General features: G+C 37.0%; 1 pseudogene; it reads right to left on the bottom strand.

Annotated features, from left to right (window-relative positions):
* Positions 1–6,217, bottom strand: part of LOC114025836 — a 199,788-nt pseudogene that overhangs the window by 160,153 nt on the left and 33,418 nt on the right.

The following is a 6,217-nucleotide window of genomic DNA, read 5'->3' on the forward strand; positions in this document are numbered from 1 at the left end:
GATAGATAGATAGATAGATAGATAGATAGATAGATAGATAGATAGATTAGTAAAACCATAGGAAATAATTTATAGCAATGAGACTGATCAACAGGTTTCTGTAGTAGTTCAAAGGAGAAGTAATTAAAGCCTGAATTAGGATGGTGGCCATGTTAGAGGATAAAAGAGGAATATTTAAGAGATGTTGTGAGGGAAGAATCAATAAATTCCACTTACTTATAGCTAAGTGGAAGGACAGCTCAAAAGTTCTCCTAGAAAGATGAATAAGAGAGTTGGAAAAATTGGCTTCAATAAACACCCAAGGAGAATAAGAAGCATCATTTCATGTGACAGTCACCTCACATTAAATTTTTGAAAATAAGCATAGGCAAGACTCTATCATGAAGATAATTGCAACTTATATGTCAACCTCAGTTGCAGAGGAGACATTTTACAAAGAGAAGTAAAGATATTCTACAAAAGGTTTGGAAATTAAGATGATGATGTAAAAAGAAGATATTAAAATTTTATTTTAAAAAGAGATAAATGACATATATGACTGGAAAAGGGAGGTCATAGATGATATATCAAAGGTCATGGACAGCCTGATTTTACCCACAAAATATTTAAGAACTAGAGAAAGGTCTCTAGCCTACGAATTATGAAGAGAATCAATATCACATAGGATGATAAGGTATACATGGGTTGCAATCTGAACCAATGGAGAAAATATGAACATCAATAAGATTATGGCTCTGTTAGAATAGTGGTATAAAGGAAATTTATTATTTAAATGAACGTACTAACTTATTTCAAAAGATTCAGTAGCCTGATCAAGAGAGAAATTTAGGAACTGAGGGAAAAAACAATGCCCAGATAAAATGTGCAAAATTAAATAAATTTTAATTCCTTCTTAATGATAGTCATACTATCCTTTCCATTTTCAAGATTTTTTACATTGTTGGAAAAGGCAGAAGTAAAATAGTAGTTAAGTAATTCTTTTTCATTTCTGTCATTTTTGACATTATATTGTCTTATCTCAGTATTTTTTTTCTATTCTTCACTTAGCCATCTTCATTTTCCAAACGAGTTTACAAAACAAAACATTTTTGTTGATTATAACAGTTTTCATCATACTTAATTAGTTCTGGGTTTTTAGCCTTCCTGACATTATTCTTAAAGTTTTGACCACTCAAAGATGGAGTCAAGATGAAGGAGAGGTAGGAAACAGATGCATTGAATTCTCCTCTACAAACTCCTCCATACAGATCTAGAAATGTACCAGACCAAATCTTGATAGGGAAATCCAGAAAAATCTTAATGAACCATTTGTCCTGCAGCTCTGCAGTAGAGGACAAGTCTGCAAAAACTGAGGGCAGGGCCCTTGTAGGAGCATTCTGCATATCCATGGAGAGGTTCATATTGTCATCTTCATTTTACAAATGAAGACATTGAGGCTCAAAGTGAGTAAATGGACTACCTCTGCTCACCCTTGTGGTACATACCAGAAATTGGTTTTGAACCCAATTCTCCTTACTTCAAGTCCATGAATTATCCACTACATGACACTTTCTTATATATAGTTTTTGGTAGGTACGTAATAAATTCAGGTTTGGCAAAATATTATTGCAAGTGTTTTCTATTTGGAGACAATGACAGAATCATAAAAATGTGATATGTTCATATTATTTTATGAAAAGTGGCACAAATTATTAACTTTCTCCATTCCAAGATTTGGATTGATGTTTAATTCATCTTATGCATGCCCTCAGAGCTTTAAAATGATTTTAGAAATTAACCCATAAGAATCCAGATAGCCAGTATTCAAAATGTCCTATGTATCTGTGTTTGAAGGATAACCCACTTCAATCCTCCCATTTCCCTCATAATTACATTCACCACTTCTTTCAAAGTAAAACTAAAATAGACATCATGCATTCATCTCAGGTATACAAGTTATGGTTTACTTCCTTGTTCTATGTATGAAACACATGCCCTTCTTTCTCTTACCTTTGCAAAACTACAGGCTATAGTGCCACACACTCTCCTCATATCATCTACAACAGCCACATTCTTACTTCTGAACACTGAAAACCTCACTTCTTAAAATTTGTGTGTATATGCGTGTGTATTTATGCATATAAATATTGAAGGGTAAATTTTCTTTCATGGTTCTATGAAACTCAGAAGAGGGAGAAAATGCTAATGCCTGAAAATTAATCATTATGTGGAGTGTGTATCTAAGCCAGCCTACTGCAGTGGCCAGTTTTCTGATACTGATGACGTTGCCAGTTCCACATGCCACATTATTAACATTGTTTAATTGGCAACTCAAAAGGAAGTAATTGTTTAGCTCTCCTAAAACCACATGATTTCTCATTCTTCTTGTAGTACTAGGCATTTTGAACTGAGGGAAAAAAATGGCCATTAAGGCCATTCTTTAGACTAACAAAGGGCATAGTTTTCTTGATTTTGAGAAAACACTCTATTCACTCCATGCCTTCCCCGCTCATCCCCATCAAAAAGGCACCAAGACAGAATTTGAATTTGCTTTACAAGGAGCAGAGAAAAGATGTCAGGAATACTTAGCTGAAAGATGATTCAATTTTCCTATGAAGTCACTGCATCAGGTGCCCTTTGGATTATCTCTACTCTCTGATCCTCAAACTTTCCAATTTCAATGATTGTGTTTGCCATCAGTGTGGTGCCACCCTCTGTGGTAGTCCTGAACTCCCCTGATATCCAGAGCTGTTGGGAGGCAAATGGTTCTCTTCAACCTTCCTTGTGTCACTCTTCTGATATCACCACAATCTAGTGCAACAACATCACCACTCACACAGTAGACACAGGCACAATTAGGAAACAAGACACTTTTCACATTAGGCATGTCAAACAGAAAGCAGAGAGGAGACCAAAGGCCATCAAAGCTCATTTCAAAGGGAAACAAAAAGGAAGAGGAGCTTCAACCAAAAATACATCATATGATCTTCAAAAATGAAACTCTGTAAAAGATGGTGACAGTTTTTCCTCTGCTACGCTCAATGACTTTACTTGACAATAAAAAATGTTTTTATTTCCCTTTTTCCATTTAAGTTTTAATGTAAACTTTATTGAAGGGTACCATTATATATGGATCCTGTTTTAGTGGATATTCCAGTCAAGAATTTTCAGACCACTCTCTAGTACTATTTTCCCCTGCTTTGGCCATAGCAAATGGGTAAAGCCATGTTATAGAGAATGGATGGTCAAAGACTGCTTTCATGTTTTTCCATTGGCCATCTTCTTTCTTTCTTTTTTATTGTACTATATTGCAACTTCATCAGTGCAGATGGAGTGTACCTGGGGTCCCCACCATTACTGATGTGAAGATATGAAAGTAGAGGTCTTTAAAACATAATAGGATAAGGAAGATCACTGTGGTGGATAGGACAAAGGAGTTGTATTCCTTCCAATCTTCTTCAAAGCAAAACAGGAAATGAAATCCCTGTTTGAGGATATGCTGGGAAATGAATGCTATATACATTGTAAACAGTACAAAAACCTTCTCAGCATTCTCTGATCCATGTTTTGAATGTATTTCATAAACACTGCATCGATGGGCTCTGTCAAGTTTGATGTTACAGCACTTTAGACACTTGTATACCACTTGCTCTGGCTTCTTCTTAATCTGTAAACCTTCACTGAATTCTTTGGTGGCATTTCCTTTGGGCATAATACTTGGATTTATCAGTATAGTCCAGAAGTAGGAAGCCAGAGCTAAGAAAGCAAGTATATTGAATATAATCCCATTGATTACACTATAAATATAAGTTTTGATACAATTAACATAACAAAGAGGACCACAAAATCTGTATAGAGGACCAGGAGCAAGGTAAAGAGAGCAAATGCAATGCCACAGCCATCACAGATAAACCACATGGTTCTGAGGTAACACTGACACTTCTCTGAGTGGAAATATTCAGGTTTCCTCTCAGTCTTTCTGGAACAGTGGACTAGAGTAAAACACCATAGACCTTTTGTCCATACTTGCATCCAGACTCTGGGACAGAGCATAGAAATAGCTCATTGGGCTCCCAGGCAGTAGTCACAAAATCACTTTTTTAAAAAGGAATTGAATCCCAAAAGAGAAGAGATACTAGTATATTATCTCAAACCATTATAAATGAGTTCAAGTCTCTGATCTAGAAAAAAAATTCTCGAGCAAAGTTTTAGGCAAATGGGTTTGTGAACAAGTAGACAACAGAATGAATAACCAAGGAGCCAGAATGATCTCACTAAGAAAGTGCTGCCAAATGATCCTCATTTCCTTTTTCAATATAGTCACTAGACTGGTAAATTAAGGGAGTACACCGGACAAACAAATGGTCTAATTTTTGCTTTGTATCTCATCTTCTAACTTATTACCCTACACATAATAGGTGCTTAATAAATGTTTGTTGAAACAAATTACAATGAAGTCAATTTAATAATCTTATGAGCAAAATGGAAAATAAAGGCTGAACAATACTAGAGTTAGGTAAGTTAATAGCTGTCTGAACAAATATGCCCAAAGGCTTTTGATTAATGGATAGATATCAAGTCAAATTCAGAACAGTTAACTAGGCCCTGTCCTGTTCAACACTTTTATCAATGGATTTATTAAAGACATAGAAAGCTTTCATATGAAATTTGTGGATGACACAAAGCTGGGAGGAATAGCTAATAGGCTAGAGAATAGATTCAGGATTCAATAGGCTGTCAATAGACTGAGACAAAAGTCCAATCAAACAAGCTGATGGGAATATTAATAAATCATATTCATATAGTGCTCTAAGGTTTGCAAAGTGCTTTTATGAGGACAATTCTGAGGGATGTAGTGTACAGATCAGGAAACTGAGGCTATTAAAGGTTAAATGATCTGCCCATAATCACTCAATTTGTAAATGATTCAGACCCAGGTCTTATGACACCATCTAGCTCTCTATCTACTATGCCAATTAATTGCATAAATACAGACTATGGAAGGCCTTGCTGAACAACAGTTCATATGATGATGACTTCAAAGCTCCTAATTGATCACACTCTCAACTCAAAGAGTTAACATTGTTATAGAACTGCTAAAAAGAACTCATGCCAACTTAGGTTTCATTAATAAAAAGTATAAAGTTTAAATCAAGGGAAATTATGGGATCAGAAGTCCAGGTACTTATTTCCAGTTAGGGACACTACACTTTAAGAATTTAGTGGCAAACCAAAGAATATCCAGAATGGAGAGGGATCTGGAAACCTCGGAATCACAGTGCAGGAAATTTCAAGGGCTGCTGATAGCACTTGTTCTCCTTCACAGAAGAAGGCAAAGATGCAGCCTGATGGAAGATAAGAGTTTCATCAGTGCTGAGCTGGTGACAGGATAGAATATTGTTAGGAATAGGCTGGGAGCTCATCTCAACTGCATGACTCTCTGAATCCATTTCTTGCATTTATGGGGCAAAGATGTGGAAGGTTAGGTTGGCAGGTAACCTGTAGCTATGGCCCAGCTGTGGTCCAGGTCCCACTACAGACAACTAGTCCTATCAGTGTTGCCATATGCAAGACTTAAAGGTCCACCATGCAGTATATTATGCCAGAGGAATGAAATAAACAGCAGGTTAGAAACAGTGCCCCCACCTACCTATAAAGGACTCAAAGAGAGGGGGAGTCCTTCATATGGGCGAGGTCAGAAAAGGACCTGTGGACACCTATGCCCACCGCCATGCTGAATACTTTTTTTTCCTTCAAAATATTTATCATCTGGGCTTCTCAAACTTTCTCAGAACCCGAGGGTTAAGAGGAAAGAGTTTAATATCTACTGCATGAGCCAAGCAACCTATAGTGAACAGGAGACAGGTTTTCAGGAAGGAAGAAAGCTCTCTGGAGGCCTAGGAGTTTTCAACCACCTCTCTATGCAGTCTGCCTAGGGAAAAGATGGAGGTGGGGGAGGGGAGAACACTTTCAGGTGGAGAAGGTTGGGGAAAGAAGATGGAGCCTTAGCTTCTGATGGAGGTCCACACATTCATGGTGATACCTCTTCCTTCCTGGGGACTTTTTCTTACCCTCAAAGTTTTATCTTCCCTGACCTCAAACTTTCCTGCCTAGCAGTGATGGGGAGGAAGAGAAGGGATTTATTAAAGGTATTTTCAAGTATTTGAGGGGTTTTCATGAGGAAGAAGGATAAATTTGCTTGGCTTGGCTCCAGAGAGCAAAACTAGGAATAATGGGG

Source organism: Vombatus ursinus, unplaced genomic scaffold (assembly GCF_900497805.2).
Source record: "Vombatus ursinus unplaced genomic scaffold, bare-nosed wombat genome assembly UNPS02014832.1, whole genome shotgun sequence".
NCBI lineage: Eukaryota > Metazoa > Chordata > Mammalia > Diprotodontia > Vombatidae > Vombatus > Vombatus ursinus.